The 24,793-nt window shown below is 46.4% G+C and overlaps 1 protein-coding gene and 1 long non-coding RNA gene across 2 annotated transcripts in view; one reads left to right on the forward strand and one right to left on the reverse strand.

Annotated features, from left to right (window-relative positions):
* The window catches only part of LOC306837383 (netrin receptor UNC5D-like), a 171,247-nt gene that overhangs the window by 81,453 nt on the left and 65,001 nt on the right, over positions 1 to 24,793 (reverse strand). The gene's annotated exons all lie outside the window — the stretch shown is intronic.
* LOC306837413 lies at positions 44 to 1,717 on the forward strand. Its single transcript, XR_013780926.1, has 2 exons — positions 44 to 1,349; positions 1,468 to 1,717. It is a non-coding gene; the product is annotated as an uncharacterized lncRNA (long non-coding RNA).

Here is a 24,793-nt window from a genome sequence, read left to right on the forward strand (position 1 = left end):
ATTCATACTGTAGCAGCCATCGCTTCTCAAAGGGAGTGTACTGAGGAGGCTGCTAGCCAAGTTAGCACAAGGCTAACCATGGTTTATAGGCTACAGCTTTACCTCTTTTGGCAGAAATATCCTGATCTTTGGAAGCCAAAAAAGATGCCCGTCGGTTTAATGGTAAATGGATTTGAGCTCGTATATTTCTTTTCTAGTCTTCTGACTAGTCAAAGAGCCTTGACGCCGCAGGTCACACCTCCACATTCACATGGGGGACGTGTCTTGCCTAAGGACACATCGGACATATAGCAGCAGGAGCTGGGAATCGAACAGACAACCCACTCTACCTTTCACAGCGTTCCTCACCGCGAGCTCTGCAGGAGGAAGACGCTGTGTATTTCCGTTTCTACCTCACGTGCACGCCAAGTGCAGTCAAACCAACCGGCTGTTGTTTCTGTTCAGTGTAGGCGGTGAGGTCATCAATATTCATGTGAAATGCCAAATATTTATCATTGTTATCAAGATCATTTTTTTTAGAACTCCCAGAGAACTTTTTTATTACTCAGCCTTTCTGCAGAATATGAAGTCGGTGCCGTGGGTTTTTAATGTTTGCCGTCCTGAAATTCTCGAGTCATTTGCATAATTCTCAGCCGGTGCAGGGCTTTTATTAGTTCATCTGCATGTTTCCAGGACATACTGAAGACCAATATTGCACCTCAATATGCTTCTCAGCTGTCACTCAGGACACCGCCGTGCCCTGTGCTTCACAGTGATCTACAACCAGCGCTTCAGCCCGGCAATAACATATAAGAGGCACAGATACATCTAGCAGAGTGTGAGAGGAAAACAAGATATCACTGCCAAAGGGCTGAGTGATGGCTCTATCAGACACCCGCTCTCTTTCTTCCTTCGTTTTTTTTTTTTTTTTTATCACCGCCTCTTACACACAAACACAATTTTGTCCTGGAACTGGTGACAAAACGCGGCAGCACTGTGAGACGTAACCTCCAAATGAACTTACAAACATTTAAATTTCCTCAAGTACAGCAAACCGTGCCTTCACATGCAAAATTAAAAGCAGCGAGTCAGTGCGGTCTTTCATGTCGGTTCAATGTATTCATAGCTTTTAGTGGAAATCTGAAAGAAATGAGGGGGAAAGAGCCCCTCGCTGCTCGGACTAATTTGGTAAAGCCTCAGGGTGCCAGCCCAGGCTGCTTCACACCGACAGAGACGACTTGTACTGATTTGGAGGGACTGAAAGTAGAATCCAGGGTGATGTTTGCCAAATTCCCTTTCAGCAAGCTGGAACCTCGTATCCTGGCAGACAAAGTGCTCTCCTGTTTCCATCTCCGACACCAGCTGTTCCTGTGGGTACCTGACTTCTTAACAGAAAAGATTGCAGGGTCAACAGTGGGTACTTTAACAGCCTGTCTGCACAAACTGCACACCAACAAGCCTGTTTCTTTTTTTCCTTTCTTGTTGCAGGTAAAAGTAGCAGGGGAGTGTGTACACCTGCTCTCATGTCATCAAATATGCAGATGACACTCTCCCCCTTTTTTTCTGCTCGGAGTCAAGATGAGGGCACAGTTCATCCGGCCCATGTGAGACAAACAAAAAGAAAAACATCTGTGAAGAGCATGACATCATCCTCAGCCGGTGGAGACCTGATAATGACCTGTCTGCTTTAATAAATCCAGTGTGTGTATCTTAAAATAAATTAATTAATTAAAACGCTTCCAATCGATCTTGAATGATTTTGGTGTTTTTGAAATAGCAACCCATTGAGGGAAAATTAATAATCCACTTCACCACGTTGTCCGTAGTTTGTCAGTCTGTCAGTCAAACCAGTCACAAGTGTGTGCACAACTTTTATCCAAAATAAAATGTGATGTCAAAACGGATGAAATATAAAAAATCGTCTCCTGGACATTTCTCATCGGATGATAAATGACCACGTACCAGGCTGTGAACACGTCTAACATGGGACCTGATTTCAGCCTCAGGTGGTCACTGAAGGAGTTGCAGGGTTTATTTTTCACGCGTCTGCATTGGCTTCCATTTGTTTTGCTGCTGGGCTGCAGACGGAGTGTTTTTAGCTCCTGGGTTGTAGCACGAGCCGACTCCTGTATCCAGACTGTTCTGTGATGTGCAATCAATAACATCAGTCTGCCCCGACTTTAAATGTCTGTAAAATGAACTTGTCACTCACCTGCTGATTCATAAAACAACTTCAGCTACCTGCCACCATCAGTGCCGTCCGAGCAGAATGCACAAGAGTCTCCTCCACCCGAAACAACAGGCGGCGTGCGTGCAGAGTTTGAAGGGCGCCCACACAAACAGCTCCACTGGCTGTGATGCAGAACTGATTGCAGGGAGGATCCTCTTTAAGGAGTCTTAAAGAGGCTGTTGACTCCTGAACCTGAACCTCTTTCCTCGGCTGCGCTTTACAGGAAGCAATTGTCACAGCTCTTTAACGCGCAACCCAGTTCAATCTGTTTGACAGTTTGTACAAAACAATTAGTTCTGGGTTAATGTGGGTCACTGTTGTTCATGCAAGACTCCGTTCACGACTGAAACTCGTCTGAGCCGTCAGCGGGTTTTTTTTTTTTTTTGTCTCTGCTGGAGTTACAGCTCAGACCACGTTTTGGGATGATGCTTTCTCTCCTCCTGTTCCGTCACGTTATTGAAAAGAAATCTGTTCAAGTAAAAGGATTGGCTGTTTGGCCGAGATGGGGATAGAAATCAATACCTCAATCTGCTTGAATCTATACCCACAGAGAGTGGCGGGGTTTCCTGCGGTGACTGCAGGGAGCTGAGATGCTCCTGAAGCCGGTGACAAACGCAGAACCGGGTCAACACTTTTAGTTTGGAATAATAACATTGGATTAAAATGACCCTTCATGAGCTGCTTGTTGTTTTTAATGCAAGTTTACTTTGTTGTTGTTGTTGTGTGTGCACACCTCTTCAGCTGCTCATTAAACCGCCTCAGATTTCAAACCGCTAACAACATCGAAATCCTGATCTACCCCTCTCTGTCCTTTTCTTTCTTTGTTTGTGAAAACTTAATAAAAGTGTGAGAGTTGAAGTGAATCGTAACAGGACACATCCAAACTTTAAATATGAGCTTTTTTTTTTTTATTCCATCAAAACAAAAACTGAATCCAGGTGTCAGAAACACATGTGGACAGAAGCGTGAAAAAGTCCAGCTTTAAGGTTCCTCACAGTATTTATTTTGGACCCATAAATCCACTAATTAATTCTCAGTTTGATAATTAAGAGGCACATTAAGTTCTCCATGACTTTTCCATGTTGACGTTTCTGTAACAAGTCGGAGGGAAAAGGTGCTCGGGGACTTGGAGACGCTCTGCAGAGTTTCATTTGCTGCTATGCGTCACTGCCTTTGTGTAAACAGCGACTCTCAGGCTAATGTGTCTGTGTAAATACATGAACAAATACAGCTGGGCGACGGTCAATGCCGCATTCATTATATATGCCCGCTGTGAGGTGTCTTCATAGGCAGTATTGACGCAGTTTCCGTGCAGCAGATGGATGGTCGAGATTGCGGATCAGAGGTGAAGCGAGCAGAGGAGATGGGGGTGGAGGGAGATTGGTGAAGCAGATGATAGGTGGGTGTAGGAAGATAGTGAGAAGCACTGGGGGAGCATCTGTTCAGATCAACCCGAGAGCACGGCGTGGAAGACAAAAAAAATAAAAAAAGAAATGTTCAAAATTTCAGGAAGTGCTTAAAATACCCAGCAGGCACTTTTTCTTTTTTGTGGTTCTCAGAGCCAACTTTGGCCCACTGAAGGAGCACAACCTCACATAGCGCGGCGCCCACATCCACTTCCTCTCTCGTCTGCAGGGATTTCTGAATGACAGGTTCACCGCAGAGGGATGACAGACAGGCGGCGGTGGGATTTCTTGAACTCTCAGCACTACAGCAAATGAAGCGTGGAAGACGGCAACACGTGAAAGCCTGATTGTGTTCGGTGTTTTGCAGACACTTCCCGAATATTCAACCACATGAAAACACATCAGCCTCCTGCTTAAGGTGACAGGCTGACAGATAATGAACTGCTTAGCAACCATGCGTTAAGCACAACAGCTGGGAGATGTTGCTCAAGATTGAACTCGGCCGTGTCATGCCATGTTCTTCCGTTCTTCTTCTTCCGCTGGCGAGCAATTTTCCTCTGACACAACATTCACAGAGCAATACTCAGAGACGTTCATGACGCAGCACTGCTGTGATCCAGGGTTCAAAAGGCCTTTTAATAGGGCGACATGCCGACTTTGTCTCACTGCAGCGAATGACTTATTAAATATTTTAAAGTTTGGATCTGACTGAAGTTGATCAAAATATTCCAACCAAAAAATTAGAAAAAAAATATCAATCTGTTCTATTTTTATAGCAGTATTTTTTTTAAGTGAATGAGCGTAGCACATTTTAAAATTGACGCCACACAAAAAATAAAAATGCAAATCAAAGTCAATATTTTGGGATGAATATCCAAGATTTTTAAAAAAATACCCCCCCCCACCAAAAACCTGTTGGAATAAAAAATATGGAAAATAACTTTTTTCCATTTTTATTTTCATGAAATAATGTGATTTAAAATAATGTCTCTTTCCCCGATGACAGACTCAATCCACCGTCCACTCTCTAAATAAATCCATCTTTTAAAAAACCTTTGGCAGAGGTGATGCGAGTCTCACTGGGCAGAAAGACGCAGCGTTCTCCTCGCCACCCTCATCAGAGAAAAATGGCCGACGAGTGAGTGTGTGATGAATTGAAAACCTTTGCAAGACTGCAGGATTAAATCCTACAAGATAACCAGGCACACGGAAGATGATATATCATTATTTTAAATCACATCCCTTCTCCTGTCCCGGGTGCTCTCCCTGTCGCCCCGGCAAGTCTCACGCTGACTCCATCCCCACTGCAGATGTGTCAGAAACGTTAAATCCAGCCTCCTAACTTGTAATTTTCTTTTGTTAGAGGAGTCCCACAAGCGATGCATTTTCTCCTCAGACTCTTAAAAACAGTGTGGCCTCCACAGGAGCAGGGATGCCAGAGCGCTTTGTTCAAATATTGATGCCAACCTTTCTCATCCGTCATCTCAGGACATGGCAGACTGGTTTGCACACACACACACACACACACACACACACACACACACACACACACACACACACAGGACTCCCATGCAAAGACCGTCCTCTGTACTAAAGTCTCTCTGCTCTGATCAAACACAAAAACGCATCTTTTCGACGTGACGTGAGACTCTTCCTGTGTTCATGCCGATCATTTTTCCTCTCGAGCAACGAAGGAAAAGTCCTAAAAATAAAAAAATAAATCCCTGAGAGTTTCTCTTTATCTGCAAAGCTGGGCGTCACACTCGACGCTGCGCTCGCACAGGAGCCGAGCGGTGAGACCTGTAAACTCTTATCTGCTGGACAGCAGCCGCTCGGCAGCAGCAGGGGGCGAGGAGGCGTTTTTAAAGACGCCTGGATGTTGGGAAATAAAGAATGGGTAAGTGCACTTCTCATGAAGCCTGCATGTCTCTGAGGGGGGGGGGGCTGTACTGTCCGTGTCACAACAAGTAGCTTTAAGGATCAGTGAGGTGAAAGGGAGACGACATGACATAACACCAGGCAGAGACACCTTGAGTCCTTCCCTCTCCCCTTCTCCTTGCATCCTCGCCCTTCCATCTGAACGGCACGCGGGCCGTGTCGCTGTTCTCGAGGTCGTTAGTGATACGGAGACTGACGAGCTAAGTGAAAAAAAAAAAGGAGTTTAAAGTGAAGTGACAGCGTCTTAAAGCGTGAACACGGATCACAGATAAATGATGAGCGTCCTGCTTGTAAAGATGCAACGCTCTTCATCATCACGCCTCACTTCTGCACGGACGAGACGTTTATACGAGCCTTTATTGGCGAGCTGCTTGTGTAGAGGCAGACATAAAACAGGCGGAGACGGGGACGGGGACAACAGCAAAGGTCGAAGCGGGGACGCGGCAGTTAAAGGACGCCTTTATGAAGCGTTTAGCTCGGCTTCAGTGGATCTCCTTTTTTAAACGGCGTCGAAACAAAGTGTGGAACATTCAGGAAGCGTGCTGGAAAGGAGCCACAGGTGGGATTCAAACCTGGACTTGAGCCTCCGTCCACGGGGAACCCAAACCAACCACTACGCCACCAGCGCCACCAGCTTAGAGCCGTACACAGCGGCAAATTTGTCCCCTAAATGTTGTTTTAAGCGTCCCTAAAGGACGACTCGTGGGTACGAGCCAATCAGAGAGCGAGGAGGGAGGAGCGAGGGCCGTCCCGTCATGAACGACTGAACATCATTAACGGTGTGAGTCAGGAGGGATTCACAAACAGCCTCTGTGTGTGTGTGTGTGTGTGTGTGTGTGTGTATTGTGTTGTACCAATAAATATGTTTGAAAGCATATGTCTGATGATGATCACAACCTGTGTGTGTGTGTGTGTGTGTGTGTGTGTGTGTGTGTACACAGTGTGTGTGAATATGTGTCACCTCCAAACACCCAGGTGGCGCGTGCATCTTCATCGGTGTTGTGACAGCTTGCCAGCCCAGCGTTGGCAGGCGGGAGATAGTGTGCTTCCCTCAGCTCTCCCGTAATCAAAGAGTAAACATGCCGAAGCAAAAGTGGGTTACCTGGATGTCAAACTGACAAACAAAAAGTCCCCCAACAAACACGCCTCCGTGACGTCCTACTCTTATCCAAATTAATAGAAGAGGGAATAAATCTAACTGTTTTCTGTTCGAGGATGTCAAAGGACTTTCTTTCTTCGCCCCAGCAAAGAGACGAGGAGGCTGAACTAAAAATACGACACGTAAGCCTCAGCCTCGTGTTCAAATCAGAGCCGGGATAATCCAGCACAATCCACTCCAATTTATGACTTCACTCTTCATATGTTGAGACCAAGAACTGGGCCTCACTGATGGACAGTACCAAGGTCAGCAGACTCACTGCGAGGTCGCCGATCTCAGAGTTCCTCGATCATTTGTTTCCCGTCCAAAAAATAAATAAAAGTTTGTAAAACTTTTTGAACGCCAGACAAAAAAAAAGCAGCGTCATAATTTAGTAGGATGGATGAATGTGTTTCCTGAATCTTTAATACTTCCAAGAAGCCAAAAGTCTGATCCTGTTCAGGGTCGGTCCAGATCTGGGTTTTAGTTTTAGTCCTGTTTTTAAATTAAGTTTTAAGTATGTGTGCACTCTCCAGAAGTCATCGACCGTCAACTCTTCTAAAGCTGCATCACAGTCCTGCAGGACACAAATACGGGACGGAAGATTCAGTGTTGCAGTCAAGACCACACGAACCAAAACCAAGACACACCTGAGACCACAACGCTCCCAGACCCAGACAAGACCAGGACCAAGACCCATAAATGTGAACCCTGATCGTGTGTGCAGGCCAGGGGGCGTGTCACTCAGACCGTAACACCGGGAGGTTGCTAAAGTCTAATCCCAGCGATGACGTGGATTACCAGCCTGTCAGCCCGAGGACGTGCATGAAATCAAACGCTGCAATGTTACTCCTGCACGAGCAGAAAGGGGTGAAGCGGTCACAGGATGGTTTTAGTTCCACCACACGGTCATTTTTAAATCTTGCAGGATTCATGGAGGGTAAAAAAAAAGAAAGAAAAAAAAAGATGTGGGATGAAAAAATGAAGAAAACATCCTGCTAACTTTTTCGCTCAGTTACACCAACTTTTCTTTTTCTCCTCTCCGCCGGCGTGCACCGCTCTTCATGTGCAGACGGCTCATGGCGTGATGGAAACAAGCCAATAATTGACTCCTTTATTTTACTGATGCAACATAAGTTTGTGCGGCTGCCTCCAGAGTTCCTTCTACATCTTTTATTGAACCTTCTTTCTGAATACGGTCGAAGTATGGCCTTCTGTGGCAACCTGCAGGCGCCTATACTGATGCACCTTTATACAGCAGGCCATTCTTGCTCTGCTCCCACACAAACAAACAAACAAACAAACAAACAAACAAACAGGACTCTGTTGCACAAAGTCTTCAAATTCAAGCTGGTGATCTTAAATGTTGTCGAATCTTCGATGAAAGTCTTGGAGTCAGATTCGACAGGATGTCGATGCTTTAAGCTCGTCTGCTTCAATGATTTGACTCGTTGAAGCAGACCCGGAGACGGTCCTCTGTTTCCGACCCGGAGACGGTCCTCTGTTTTTTAATGAATCATACTTTGTCCCTCTTTGTGTCTCTGTGTGTCTTTGCTTCTGACGGTCTCAGTCAGGTCTCAAGTGCGACTCGCCGGGTTCAAATTCAGGTTAAATAGACTGTTACTGTTAAAATACATCAGACTGCGAGGCTGCCGAATCAGCGCGACTGTTGAGGATTTTCAAGAGGAGACTTTACTGTTCTTCAACGACGCGAGCTTCTTTGCTCTTCACATGAAGACCATGGGAAACTTTTTAGAAATCCATTATCAATAATAAAAACAGAGTTAGAGGACGACTCCACAGCACCAAGGGAAGATGTTTATTTAGGGGAAGCCTTGAGACCACGAGTCTGCACTTCTTTTTATTAAGTTTGTTTGCTAACTGCTAACTAAGTAAAGAAAGAATGTGGGACATGCTCCACATCAATATCTCATAACTCCAGTGTGTCCTGTGTGTGAATGTGTGTGTGAGTCCTGACTGTCTCCAGTGAGGGAGAAGCTGGAGTCCAGCTGGCTGTGTTGTTGTCAGAGCTGTGTTTACATGGACGGGACGGCCGGCTCCTCCCCTTGTGTATAAAAGCTGTTTGAGTCAAGAAGAAGAAGAACATACTCACTGATTATTAGGATCATTCTGTGTCAGTTTACTTGAAGCTACCAGCTAACTAAAGAGCGCAAACATTAGCGTGCTAACATTGGCGCGCTAACATTAGCATGCTAACACAACGATGCAGGATGATTTTGTTGCGGTGCGTTCTCGTTGATAACTCCTTCGGGCAGAAAGGTGAGTGGAGAGCGGTTGGAGGCGTGTCACGTGAGAATAGAGGGGGCGTGGCTAAAGCAGCAGTTTGTTTTGGCTTCATGCTGGAGCTCAAGGGCGACATCTACTGGATCAAAAGGTGGCACATTCCTTTAAAGTAACGACAGATGCAGATATGGAGCGTCACCTTTATCGACTCATCTATCAGAGATGATTCTGCGCTCTGCTGCTGGTGCGGTTGAGAACGCGGCCCTCTGTTGACTGACAGTGATCGCAGACAAAAGAAGATAATTGCTTACTTACTCTTTCCCACGTAGCCTTTGATCCATTTTGTCTTTTCTGACAGAGAAGAGACAGCGACATAATTAAAGGCATTGTGTGAAGTACACAATCTCAGCTGCAATCACGCTGGAAAGCTGACAGCTCACTCTAATGTGAGGGGTGAGGGGTGGGGAGGTGGGGGGGGGGGGGGGGGGGGGGCGGGCTTTATAAATAAGTAAAAACCCTCGAAAACTATCTTCTCACACTCTTTTTTCTCACATTTGCACTTCCATTACTGCTCCAACACTGACCACAAATAACGATGGGGAGGCTATTTTTGAAAGGATTTATGAATATATTAAAGCCGTGCGGAGATTGGTGAGAAAAGGCTTGAAGACGATATAATGTGGTTTTTGTCTTCCTGTTTGTCAGTGGAGAAAAAAGTAGATGCAAAAAAAAAAAAAATAAAAAGTTTATATCCTGCAAATGACTTGAATCATCCGTCTTTAAGCTGGAGGTGGACTCCTGACGGTGATGTCTCTGCTCACGCATGTCACAGGTTGTGAAAAGGTGACACATTCTCTGCCTGAAGTTTCATGACGATAACTTTATCGACAGCACAAAAGGATGACGACGCAGAGCGCTGCTGTTTGTTCAAGCCGGCAGTAAAATAACAAAGACGGCAGCGGCAGCACAAGTTAAATGATTTCACAACGGCAAAGTGTCTGAGCTGCCTTTGGGATGAAAGCGTTCACATTTAACTTAAAAAAAAAATCATCGAACGCTGAAGGTAACTGGTCCACTACACCTTTAAATTGGCTCATTAACTGAAATGGGCTCATTAGGAATATAAATGTCTTTGTGCTCCAGAAGTGGTAATTAAACACAGAATTTGTCATGTGTTATTAAGGCTGCGAGGAATGAGTTCTCAATGCAGCAGGACTGCATGAGAAATGAAATATTAATCACCCTCATTAAGTCGTAATCGCACGCTGCATATTATTCCTGTTGCATGATCCATCCAGGTTGTAAAGAAGACGCTTTAGTGGCTTCACTCCGTCAACTTGTTCATAAACTTCTGTTCAACACGTTTTCATCCTCCGGGTCCGAGCGCACTCTGGACGTGATGACGGAGGATCAGCGGCGTTGTTCAGGCGGACGTCAGCACGCCAGCATCTTTGAGATCATGTCTGCAGGATGATTGAGTTAAGCCGGCACCACACTGCTGATTCTGGAGCCTCTTGGGGCCCGAAGCAGGAATCAATGTGGGGGGGCGGGCCCAACCAGTGTTCATCGACATCCCAACACTTCCTCCTCCTCCTCTTCGTCAAGTTTCCTTTTCCTCCTTCATTTCTGCATGTGACACTTCAGCAGGGCAACAACAGGAAGTGATGTCAGATGGGGCCCCCTCAGGGAGGTTTCCTCGAAGCATCTTCTCTCTCTGTGAGATTCATGTGATTTTTGTTGCTCCAGAAGTGCTTGTGTTGGAAGTTTCAGCGACACATTTCGGTGAACTAGCTGTGAGCTGGCTTACTTCCTCAGCACTGCTGATGTGCCCTTGAGCAAGGCACCGAACCGCCAACTTTTAGGGTACTCGTTCATGTGCAGCCCGACTCACACTGCCATCTCTCCATTAGTACCCGTCCATCAGATCCTGTTTGTTCATGTGTGTTTCAGTCTAAAAGCTTCCCCATCCTCCTGGGATCTTCTTCATGATGCTCAAAGCGGCCATGTTGGATTTTTAGCTGAGGCTAGAAAAGTTCCCCTGAGTTTCTGAGTCATGAGTTCTGTTCTGGGGAAGGGGGGGGGCCTCCTGATGACATAACAGACTGTCAAATTGGATTTCCCCACTCAAGAGATCAAATGCAAATCGGCAGAAAAGAGAGAACATCTTGACCTCCGCTGCAGAGTTTTGGTTTTTCCAGTCGACTTGATGTAATCACGTCAGCTCGTCGCTACATTTCTATCGTATCTTATGTAAGCCGTCTTCGTCTGCGCGCTCTGTTCATGGAAGATTCTGCGACTGGATACCGAGTACACTAAGCCAATTCCAAGCCTTCAAACTGGAAGCCTTTAAGTCACACATTATTGAAAACGAACGGCGCAGTCAAAGAATATATCATTGTTCAACCTGTGACACTGTGATTGCAGCACATCATATTCCACCGTCTGTCTTCGGAGCTTTACGGGAGAGATTAAGAGCTATCGGAGGTTTCGAGATCAGCTTTAAGGCTCGGTGAAAGCCTTGAACATTTTCAAAGGCTTATCTATAATTTGAAAACACTCTTTCTACTTTACAAGAAGGTGTTAACTTCTGCCAATATCAGTCTGACTCATTTTGTGCATCGCCTTCACTTTCCTCTCTCCCGTCCTCTGGAGAATTAAGAAGTCATTCGCTGAGAAGATCTGCTGCTCGGCGAGGCCCCGTGTTATATTTATTCCTGAATATGTGGGGAAGAGAAAAACACAAGACAGAAGAATCTACAATGACACTATTGGTTGGCAGTGGAACTAAAGAAAATGGAGCTTTGCCAAAAGCCCATCAGGGAAGCAGTCGGCGGTCTCTTGACATTTAAAATTCATGACAATCAAACACCTGTGCAGTGCTTTTCCATGTCTCCCAGCATTCTTGCATATATCAAAAGGGGAAGATCTCTAATGGCCGCTGAAAAGTGCGAGAAAGTGAGAAACCTTATCCTGCACCTCTCCTCTCACGGAGCACTTTTCTCTCACCTCGTCTCTGATTTTCTTTTGGTGAGCGAGATGGGGAGGGGGGGGGGGGGGTTCAAAGAGCTGCATCGGAGCCCCGTCTGCCCTGCATCTTAGTGTCCCAGCGGACCCTTCAAACGCTACTTTTAACTGCCCTGGTAATGCAACCTGAGTGGCTGGCGAGTGTGTGATCCGGCCAGAAAGGCGCTGCAGTAAATGGCATGTGATTAAGATGGCATGAATAATAAAGAAGGGAACAAAGTTGAGGCAAAGGTTGTTTTCAAATCAGGCAGTCTGCTGCTAGCTAACAAGCTCATTCAGCATCAGGATACATATATATGATATCTGCAGAGCCCCCGCTTCCCTGTGCAATACATTACTAATGAACTATTTCCCCATCTTACTCCTTAATAAGTTAAGAGTCCCTGCATTCTGGGCCAAGAGCTGCCACTGAATGTTTAAAGCCAAACGAGCAGCCAAACAACAGGAATCTGGATCTTTTCCGGCTGAATAGCCTCCATTTGTCAAGCTTAGATGGACACGGCGAAAAGTATGTCAACACAATCTCTCTGCTGTTGTCACACAAACGATGCCTCGCCTCAAATAAGCAAACAAATGAGGAGAGGGAGCAAAGCGAGCGGGGCAGGCTCAGCACCTTGTGCCCCCCCCCCCCCCCGCACACAGTGTCCCAGATTCCACCTTACGTAACCTGATTATTTGTGCACACCATACAAATCCCCCCCCCCCCCCTGACAAACAGACACAGTGAAGAAGGCAGCACAGTCATTGCTCATTGTCTCAGGTACACACACGCAGCTTATGCGTTGTAAAAGTTTGCCTCCTCAGCACAACGAGGAGAACGCTGAGTAAAGCTAGCTCAAAGGCTGCAGCCGCCAAAAGGAGGGCGCTTGAACCATCACATGTCCATATGGAGGTGTGGAGAATAAAATCCAGCTCAAGCAGAAGGCCATCGCTCCCCTCATTAGAAATCCTGTTGGACTTTAATTAACAGGTTAAAACCACCATAAAGCTGCTGCTAGAGCCCACCGTCAGAGCCAATAACACCTCCATTAGAGGGCCTTGACAGCTTGAGCCCGGAAAAACCAGCTCTCCTCACTCTCCCCATCACACATAAACACCTCATTTATGTGTGCTGCGCTGCCTTTGGGCAAAGCAAATAAGGGCAATAACCCCCATCGGAGCGATACGCTGCTCAATGGACGGCAGTGTGGGGTTCTCCCCGGTGTGTTTGACTGTGGAGCTGTTTGAATGTGAAGCAGGATGCTGCTTCAGGAGCAGAGATGGTCAGCTCTTCTTCCGAATAAATCAATGTCGGAGCATAAAAAAAAAAAAAATAAAAAAAAATAAAAAAAATGCCATGTAAGCTTGTAAATCCCTGCTGATCTCAGATATCAGCTAATGCCGGCCATACTCTGAAGACTTGAAGGGTTTAGTCTGTCACTCATACATCTTAAGACTTTTAAGTCCGGACTTAGAGATTTCGCAGAGCCTCGGGGGGGGGGGGGGGGTCTTATTCACCAACGATGGATTGACGCTGCTCCAAACAATTGTGCATCATTTATTCTGCCTGAAGGTCTAATGTACAAAACACACTGTCCTCATGACACAGCGCTGCACCGGTGTCTGTGAATCTGAAGGCCTGTTTAACTGTTGATAACAAATGGATGAATCACGACTCTTTAAATTTCTGCAAAAAAAGCAGAAGAGCATCCAAGAGGGGGATCGAACCCTTTGCATGTGTCCACAGAGTCTTTTCACAGGTTGATCAGCTCTTTGTGAACCAGCCGCTGAGCAGCCTCGCAGGTTGGCTATGGAAAACAAAATTCAGATTCATGTTGTGAAATTTAGAGGAAAAGCCAAAAAAGAAGCATGGACGTAAATCGTCCCCCACTGGCGCCGGATGTTTTGATGCTCTACTAAGGCGGACGCCATGTTGGAAACTGGATCATGACTTTCTGTCAGTCTTGTAGCTGGAGCTGAGATGGGCCTTAAGCCTCTTAGGAAACAGCTGCGATGTGTTCACCTCCTAGTTATGCAAATGTATAGATAACTCGTCATCTGTAGAGGCAGATTATAAAACAAATCTCCTCCCACACAGTTTCCTACCATAAAGAAAGTGTCCGTCCAAAAATCACCGTTTGTTCCCATCTGTACAACTTTGTTTGGTTGTTGACATGACATAAAGACATAAATTATTATTATTATTATTACTAAATACCAGATCATTTGAAACAGTTGACATTTTATTTGAACATCAAGACGAGACTCTTCAGATTACTGACTTTGAGTTTTAACGATCCAGACAGCGGGCGCCGTCGCTCTCCTGACCTCACTGTAAGTCCACGTCCGTTGGTTTTAAGCCGACGTAACACTGAATGTAAAGAGATCAGCAGAGATGCAGGTCGACACGCTTCAGGTGTGCAGACAGATTCCTGGTGTTTCTGATGAGTGGACGGGGAGCGGAGCACATCTACATGAGACTGAGATTAAACGTGACAGGAGCTGATTAACAAATCACCTGTGGCATAACTTTGGTTATTTGGATTTAATATGGACAGTAATACTATTCTTACATTTTGTCTTTGTTTTTTTACTTTTTTCATATACCGTAAATTCCGGACTATAAGCCGCTACTTTTTTCTCACACTTCGAGCACTGCGGCTTCTACTCCGGTGCGGCTAATGCATGGATTTTTTATGGGGGACAATGAGCTTCTGCCGCAAAAACATTTGACTTCGTCACGTCGGATCTTAATATCAGTCATTTTGCGCATCATACACGCACCCTCATGATGGAAAACACACGGAGAAATACATATGCTGCAGCTTTCAAGTTAAAGGCGATCGACCTGGCTGTCAAAGAAGCTAACAGAGCTGCTGCACGTTAAGATGACACTGACAGCGACAACAGAGACTGAGGAAGTGAGTAATGAAGTCATTCTGAGGCAGTGAATGAATGGACTTTTTCTTGTGAAATATATTACGGTCATCTTTTTCATCAGCCGTGTTACAGACACCGTCGGCTAGGCTTCGTATTGTAACGGTTCATGTTGTAAAGTCAGTAGTTGATAATGTGTTCATAATTCCGATTATGTGGAGAGTCAGTGAATGCACCAGCGAGAACGTGTCGAGTGGCTGTATGAGAGAACGCTGGGGGAGAGAGTTGGATTGTTACGGCAAGTTATGTGTTGCTCTCTGCTGTAAACGGCGTGGTCACGGCCGACAGTGATCGGGTTATTAAAAGTTATTAATATTTGAACGCTCCTTTAACGTCCGTACGGACGCTACAGTATTTGCGGATGTTACCGGTAGCCTACGTCTGTGTAAATACCTCTTGTTATAGCGTGGACACATGCGGCTTATAATCAAGTGCGGCTTATATATGTACAAATACATTTATTTACTTATTTTTAGCCGGTGCGGCTTATATCCAGGTGCGCTCAATAGTACGGAATTTACGGTATATATATTTTATTGTAGATGTGTATATATTTATTTATTTACATTTATATTTTATTATATTCATATATATGTTATTGTAGATGTGTATATATTTATTTATTTACATTCATTTGTATTTATATTTTATTATATTCATATACATTTTATTGTGGATGTATATATTTATTCATTTATATTTATTTATATTTTATTATATTCATATATATTTTTATTGTGGTTGTAACTTTGTATTTATTTATATTTATTTTGATATATATATTTTATTATATTCATATATTTTATTGTGGCTGTATATATTTATTTATATTTATTTTTATATATATTTTATTATATTCATATTTTTTTGTGTATACATTTATTTTTCCCTTAGAATTTTTTTTTTTTTTTAAACCTCAATAAATATTTATATATTTTGTAGCTATCTACAGGGCGAAGTGAAGCCTCTAATGAGCACTAAAATTAATATTGTTTTGATTGTCCCTGACTCTTCATCTAATGATAACCCACAGGGCCATACTGGCATACAGAACTACAGAGAGGTCACCTGAGGTCAAGGTGAGCCTGCCACTCAATCTTAAAAAACATGAGAGAGGGGTCCGCCGAGCGCCGACCTGCGGGCTTCCTCTTTATGCAGCTCGTCGAGTGTGTGCGTCGGCCGATGCATAATGTGCAGACAAACAGGACGAGGTGACGAATGACTGTGACCCTGTTTATCGAGTGAGGCCGAATGTGTCTGTGTGTTCATGCATGAGCATCGCAAAGTGAGCAAGTCAGCAGAAGAGTGCGCGCCCCGTCCGCACACGTTTCTCCGTTAATGAATGGATTCACCAAACACCCAGGATTACAGCTAATCCCGAGCATTGACTGATCCCACAATGCAACTGAAAAGTTCGCAAATATTTAAATTTAAAATGTGGACAAATTTAACGGAGGAATTTGTCCTTTTAATTCAACTTTAATTTGTGACATTTGTGCATCAGAGATGCGGGCACACGGGCAGGAGAAGACGAGGGAAGGAAGCGACATGTAGCAGAGAAAGCAGCGCGCCCTCAGGATCAATATCAATTTCCGTCTGCTATACATAAACATCAGACCGCAGCTTAATCCTCATGCTTTATTAGAATCTATCAGAGCTATTCAAACACACATTCTTCACGGCTAACCGCCCCGGCTTCATATGACAGCAATTAGAATATTCATTAGATAAAAATCTCTTTAGCTCAATCGATGGTCTTTTAGCCAGAGGAATCTCTGCAGATATCTGAGTCAAAATCCATTGGATATAAAGGATCCAATTGCATGAGCTTTGTGACTCCTCCAACCCCGGTGGAAATCGATAGAGCAGCCCCTCCAGTGGATTTAGCTCGCTTGTTAGCAGGCCTGAAACAGCTGTCCTGACCGCGCGTCCTGTGATCTTCAACTTTCTTCCGATTTGTGTGTTGTTGTTTTTTTCCTTCCTTTCTGCAGCGTGGCGTGTTCAGGTGAGTGAACACAGCCCTCTCCCTCGTCCACTTAGACTTTTCAATCTCGCCATGACACGGTCAGATCAGGAGATGAAATCGATGGCTGGCCCGTTGGCCTGCTTGACAAAGCGTTCTCTTCCACGCCATTTCCTCGACCGCGGCGTCTATCACAGTCCAAACAATCCTGCTGCTTTGTCATAATGAACTTCAAACAGGAAGCGACTGCACAGGAGGACGCCTCCACAGGTAGGGGCAAAATGGCCGACATTGTGAGGAGTGTCCTGAGGACGAAGGAGGCCTGAAGAAGCGAAGGAACGCTTGATATCAGTGTCTCATCCATAATCAGCAGCAGGAAACAGAAGGTCAGGAGAGGCTGCCTGCTCAGCTGTTTTATGTGTCGAGGTTGGGATCAGCGATGGGACAAGATGGCAACAGATGGGGGGGGGGGGGGGGGGGGGGGGGGCGGTCACCTAGAGGTGAGTGTAGTCCTCCAAGGATGGCGGCACGGCATCAAGTCCGACTCCTGTCCTGCATGTAATTCCCTTCAATGACGAGTTTTCAACGTGAAACACGATGAGTGTGAGAGTCTTCGACAACGCTGCTTTCTTTGTCTTCGACGTGATTCGTTCATTCTCTACGGTCAGAATCTGCTCCGTTATCGAGCAGCTGACCAACGTGCCGCACAGAAGAATGAATAAAATACATGAGATTAAAAAAAACACAAAATAAATGAAGAGGCATAAAACACGAGACAAGATACGCAAGTAAAAGAAATAAAGAAATCCAAAGATGACGAGGTGGACTTGCTGTTTGTTTTCATCTAAAATCTGTCCAAAGTGTGTCATCAGCTTCAACGTGAGCGAGATCGATTCATCCCCACGCTCCAGATGTGACACCTCAGCGGACTTCATAATTTCTGTGTACCAAGTGATTCCTTTCGGGGGGGGGGGGGAGGGGGGGGGGATGACAAACAGAGGTGACACAGCAACATTGTCTGTGCTGTGGAAAAAAAAAAATCTAATTTAGAGTTTGCCCCGGAGGTCAGGCCCACGGTCCAGGTCCAAACATCTATCAGCTGGATCGGCTTCAGGGTGCAGGCAATCCACTTAGCGACGGCAGCGTCCGCCTGCCGCCCCGCCGCTTCACTGACTGAACTGTGCTACAGTGGAAACAGACAGGACACGTGATAGAAGTTCTCTCATCGCTCCAGCCTTTGAAATATTCAACACGCTGGCGTGTAATATAGATGGACAGATAGACGCACGCCACCAGCCTGAAGGGGGATTTTAACCAGGCGGTTTATAAAGACAGAAGTTTGAATGATTGATCGGCTTCCTCTGCGTGCTCGGCACATTTCAACCTACAGGTGTCAGCGACTTGCACTTCGCTAACAAGCTTCCTGCACTCATTGACGTCCGAGCCAAGTCGCCAAAAACAGAGAGCTGAAACACGGCTGCACATATGGGAACTAGGCCGAACAATGTGTGAGAAATCACTAATGTTGTTGTAGCTGCTGGCTGTTCTTGTTTAATGGAGACATGTACAGCTGCTTAATGGTTTGTTCTTGACTTCCTGATATCAGCAAACGGAGAGTGCTGACTTTTTTGTTTTTGTTTAAGGACTATTTTAAAACGTCTTGGAGACAAATGGCAGGGTTACAAATCCATGATAGGTGAGCAGCTTTTCAATACGGAGTGTAATGTTCCCCATTCGGAGCTGCAAACACACACACACACACACACACACACACACACACACACACACACACACACACACACACACACACACACACACACGCTGGATATATTGCTGAGTGTGCAGAAGCCTGCAGGAAGCTATGTCACAGTGTGTTACCGAGTGAGGGCCCCGACACTTCCTCCTCCTCCTACTTCTGTAAAGGTTTACAACCTCCCCACCTTTCCGAACCTCTCCGTCATCCCTGACAGTATTAACGTTTGGAGACGTCCACTGTGTCGTCCACCTGGGTGTCCTCCAGCGTCTCTTTGTTAAGCTTCAGTTTCCTCGTTTGATTCACTGTCTTTTCAGGGATTGACTCCTTTTTTTTTGGGAACAAGCCCCAAGTGGACACTCTGGGAACTGCAGCTTGGTTTGACTTGTGTCCAGCTGCTCCTCTTTGTCGGGGTTGCGGTGTTTCGCTGCAGTCCTGCACCGGGTTGCTCCACCTTTGTGTCAGTTCATGTGTTGCCTCTTTTGTCTTTTTGCATTCAAACCAGATCCTGCCTTACTTCCTGTCACCTGTCACCGGTCTGTCTGCCTGCCTGCCAGTATCTGACTGCAATCCTTCTAATGTGGAACCAATGATTGATTTGTGCCAGTCTACACGCGCTACCTTACCCGTGACTAACTGCGCTGGTTTGTACGTCTTTACTCTCAACATAAAGCAGAAACCAGTGCGATGGACGTTCTCCGTTCCCTGTCTCGTGATCGCACAACCTCCCATTGAAATTCAAGCTGGAGGATATTATTTCCAAGAGGTGCTCATGTGTGCAGCTAAATCAAGAAGTATTCTCTGCAGACAAACGGCGAGAGGTAGACTCCACTTCCACAGCTCTCATTAACAAATAACAACATCTGGTAATGACATCGATACACACCGAACCAGGCCCGTCATTAAAGGGCTCCGCTCTCCCGAGCAGACGGAGCGAGACCATGTCACACGTCTGCCTCTCTCTCTGCTCAAACGCAGCAATCAGGAACGTTGAGCCGAGCGTCCCTTCAGCTGCCTCCTTGACCTTTTCTCCGGCTCGGCTGGGCCTCCTGCTCGCGCCGCGCTGCACCATCGTCATTAGAACAAGCCGAGCATGCAGGCTGTCGGTGGTGCACGGCTGAAGCCCTCGGTTAGGACGCCAGGACATAATCATCATCTTCAGGGCCTTCAGTGTGCGTTTGCATGAGAAGTGGACACATAGCATTGTCGGTGGTCGACCCCCGAACAGATCCTCATCAGTGAATCTGCTCGGCTCCAGTCTCAGACATGTTCTCCTCGTGATGCTGGAACACCTGTGGTTCTTTTCATTACCGTCTGCAGGAGCAAAACTTATTCACGGTTGATTCTGAGCTATAAATTCAGCTGCTTTTTTTAAAAATAAACCTGAAGGAGTGCAATGCTATCATCAAGTCTCTCGCTGTCTACAAGTCATGTTCCGACATCGTCGGCAAAGAGCGAGTATCTTCAATCCTAGCCTAGCTTCACATTTGTTTTATTTGTTTTAATAGTTATTATTACTGTATTCATTCATTGAAATGAAGTGTTTACACTCTGGTGAACATGCAGCACACACACGTCAGGACACGCACTGACGGAAGGACGTCGCTAAGCTAAGCTAAGCTAAGCTAAGCTAAGCTAAATCCCTACGGACTGAGCTACTGCCCCCAAATGCATGAAAATAAAATACTGTCTCTCTGGTTTCTGTTGCTGTCCGGACTGAGAAGCTGGAGTCCCGCTGGCTGTGTTGTTGTCGGGCCTGTGTTCACACAGACACATTCAAACACATTCACATGCAGCTAGCGTAGCAGCGGGAGCAACTTGGGCTCAGGTGTTTTTAACATTACATCGGACACGTAGCTGCAGGAGCTGGGGATCGAACCCCTGCACTGACTCTACCACTGACCCACAGCCACCCCCACAAAACACACACACACTCTGACCTCTGACCCCTGTTTGCCTGCATGCAGACACACTGAAGCGTGTTGTGGACGTAAACGTGGTCGTTTTGTTTCCGCTCGCTCCTCCTGTGACACGAGAAGCAGCGTCTCTACAACACGCCGCAAACCCACAGCCACACATGTCGCCAAATAAACCTGAGATGTTTATGTATCAGTGTGTGTGTGTGTGTGTGTGTGTGTGTGTGCATCTCACACCTCTATTTGTGCACTGCGAGCTGTGACAGTCGGCAGAATAAGAGAGTGTTTTATGGCATCTCATTGAGACACCCTTGACGGTGACACCTCCTGTATACTCTCCCTGTCGCCGGCTCCTTTAGCTCTCTTCTTTCCCCTCTTTCAGCTCTTCCTCCTCCTCCTCCTCCTCCTCCTCCTCCTCCTCTCCTGCTGACTCTAAATCACTCCCTTTTTTTCCCTATCCATCTTTCCCAATCATTTTCTCCTGTACTGTTCTCCATCCTCACAAATCTTCCTCTCTTCCTGTGCACGCTCTCTCTCCCTCTCTCTCTATGCTCTTCTTCTTCACTTTGTTCACTTACGCTGCACTTTGCCACCATGTTCATTTCAGCATCATTTGAAAGAGTGGCTCTGTTTGTATCCGAAGCTTCAGAAATGATTCTCCTCTGGAGGAGCTGTGGCTAAAATATTCACTTCCCCGGCTGAGTGAGTCTGACGCTTTGCTCGGAGAAAAACAGCACATACAGTACGTTTACGAAACCACGTCTGCGGGGGGAAAAGCTCAGGGGAAACCAGAAGGCTAATTTTATGTTAATTTACTCCTTTACTCCTTTAAGAGGCAGAAAAGGGAAAAACAGGCTCCTTTAATCAGATACAAACAGGATCAAATTGTTTTTTTTTAAGGTGGTGAAACAAATGAACTCATGAATAAACGGGGGAGATTTCTGGGCCAGACAGTTTTCTCCCCGTGCTGGTATTCTTCACACGCAGCGCTGGCTTTGGAGTGGGTCCACTTATTGATCAGCATGGCGACTGGAGGGGCCGGCTGCCCGCCCGCCCGCCTGCATGGCTCGCCTGACGATGGTGTAATTAAAGCTGAGGCGACGGATGTGTAGCTCTGACAATGCTGGCTACGCTGCTTAGAGGAAGCTGTGTGAGCTAATGCCACAGCTCAGTGAGATCAAACCGGGGCTTTGGCTGTGAAAGTGGAAATTCAAAGTCGAGGCCCGAGTTTTTTTTTTCCAATGCCACATTCACGAGACTGTCTGCATCGAAAAAACAATCAAACACGTGAAGCTGAGGTCATGCTTCATTAGAAATCCAAACTGCTCGTCGACATCGTCGTCATTAAATCACGCCTGTGCGAGCTTTTTAAAACGCACTTCTGAGCTCCGTGCAGACGAGTCGGGTCGAGAGCGTTCGAGGCAGCAGGCGGTCGCCCGGAGAGAGAGAGAGAGAGCGCGTGGTCGATTTGGCGCCAAAGACAATCACAAAGCAGATCGGCCCGGTCGTCGCTCCGCTCTCCCATCTCTGAAACAAAGCTCGGATCAAGACCACATACCTGCAGTGACGCTTCGGGATGCTCCCAATGACGAACTCGTCCTCGTGCAAACTTTGAGGTGTAGCGACGTGTGTTGCCTTCGACTGCGATGAGCTTCCAGACACACTCAGCTGAGCGGTCTCAGAGGGGTCCGGGTACGAGGGGACTCGTAAAAGTTGATGGAATCACGAGGGGGGAAAAACACGTTTCCAAACAAAAACAATACTCCAGGAGCAGCTGTGCAGTAAAAAACGGATTTAAACGAGGACAGGAAGTGGACTTGATGCCCTCCTAGAGTCTCTTTCTGCTTTCCTAAACTCATGTTAAGTTTATAAGACCATCTGTTCCGGGAAAGAGAGAGGGGGGGAAATCAGCAGCACAGAGGATACAGTCAAAGCCACTCCAGTGTGTGTGTGTGTGTGTGTGTGTGTGTGTGTGTGTGTGTGTGTGTGTGTGTGTGTGTGTGTGTGTGTGTGTGTGTGTGTGTTGTGTGTGTGTTTTATGGCTGTAACTCCCATTTTCTTTCCTCCTCAAACGCCTGTGAGGAGAGTCAAAGTGTGGTGGGATGCAGAATGAAATCCCGCTTGGGGATCGTGACTATCACGGAGCGTGCAGAATTTAGATTTATTTATTTTTTATTTTTTTCTTCAAATGAAATGAAATTGCTGACATCACAGCGTGAGGGATGCAGCTGCAGCCACAGCAGAGCGGGGTGCCGTTGTTAAGGGTGTAATGACGATGGGAAAATGAGTGAACCGGGGGCGACCCTGCCTTCTGTTACACTACATTACCCCCGACTGCGTCTGAGGGCAGATCACTGCGAGACTGGGAGAGCGAGCGCACCGTGCTGGGCAGATGTCACACACTGTTAGAAGAAGGAACGCGCACACACACACACACACACACACACACACACACACACACACACACACACACACACACACACACACACACACACACACACACACACACACACACACACACACACACACACACACACACACACACACACACACACACACACACACACACACACACACACACACACACACACACACGTCGGCTTTTTTCACAGCCCATTTCATTTCACTTGATCTGGTGACACGCCGATGATCTCCATTTTGTCTTTTTGGATCCTAAGTGTCTTGAGTAGCCCGGCAGGGACGGGGCGAGACACTTCATCGGAGAAGGCAAAGGAAGAGAATAAATAAAAAGAGAGAGAGAGAGAGAGAGAGAAATCACCGCCAAAAGGAGGAAACAATTAAAGAAGCTGGGAGATAAATGGAGCAACACGAAATGCTTTTTGTTTCGTCCTTTTCATTCTTAACACAAGGAAATGGAATTTAGAAATGTCCCACTTCTCTTCCAGAGGTGGATGATAACTCCCCATTTTCATTTTCTCCACCTTCCCCTCTATCACTCAGCGATGGCGCTCACATAATTATTCCCCGGCTGGCTGGAGTGTAATTACAAGGCTGCAGAACAAATACACTTCAAGTCTATCACTTCCCCCCCCCCCTCATCATAATTCTCCTCCGAGGCCGGCGCTCTCCTCGGGGGAGGCTCGCTGTTTGTCCTAAGTGTCGCTCGATTCTTCCCATTGACACTGTGACTACTTGCTCCATTAGGGGCTTTTTATATACAAATACATCTAATGCAGCGCGTGCATTACCTGTCTGTGCACTTTAATTAACTGAGCGCTGAAAGCCTGACAGGAAGAGCGCTGGGGGAGCAGTGTTTAACATCCCGGGTCATGCTAACAGGATCTCAAACCTCCACTCTCCTTACTGCGGGACATTAAACACAAGAAGAAGAATTTCTACGTGATCATGCGCCGTACGCAGCTAGCTAGCCACAGAAAATGTTTTACACTGAGACGTTCAGCTATTTCAAACGCTTTCAAAAATCCAAAGAGAGAAGCTGAAGACGAGGCGCAGGACGGTGTCTGTCTCTCCTGTTGTTGCCGTAGCAGCGGATGAGTCAGGATGTGAGAGTGCCACGGCCTCACCTACACACTCAGGTGGGTGACGAGGGGGCTCTTTGGCAGCCAGCGACACAAAACAATACAAAGAATGGCGTGCAGAGAGGAGAGAGAGAGAGAGAGAGAGAGAGAGAGAGAGAGAGAGAGAGAGAGAGAGATCGCCCCGCAGTGAGCAATAAAAGCAATCCAACTGTGAGTGATGCACACCTCGCTCTGAAGCTGCTATTCAACATGCAGCTGGCCTGTCCACTCGTTCATATGTTGAAGCTCCAGCGGGGTCAAACATGACTGAAGTGGTTCGCTTGTGTCTCTGAGAAGCTGGAGTCCTGCTGGCTGTGTTGTTGTCAGAGCTGTGTTTACATGGACGGGACGGCAGGCTCCGCCCCTTGTGTATAAAAGCTATATAAAAAAAAGCTAAATTTTTATTTGGGTTCAAAGGAAGTCATCGTCAACAGAAGCAGAATTTACAGATGTGTCACCATTACGGCTTCATGACATCCAAGCTCTTCATCCCTCTCCTCGCTGAAGACCAACATCACACACACGTGGAGTCAGCGCTCAGATTGCGCTCATGTGGTGTAAATGTGACTTCATGTTGTGAGAGCCGGCGTTGACCAGAACTTGGTGTGAGGGCACGGCGGCTCACAGCTCACATGGATTAGATTCTGAAAGAACTCCAAAATGGAGCAATTATCTGGTGGAAATCGGAGGATTTCTTTTTGCCGGGAAGAGCCCCCCCCCTACCCAACCCCAGCCCCCCCCCCCCCC

This window comes from Symphodus melops (genome assembly GCF_947650265.1).
Source record: "Symphodus melops genome assembly, chromosome: 16".
Taxonomy (NCBI): domain Eukaryota; kingdom Metazoa; phylum Chordata; class Actinopteri; order Labriformes; family Labridae; genus Symphodus; species Symphodus melops.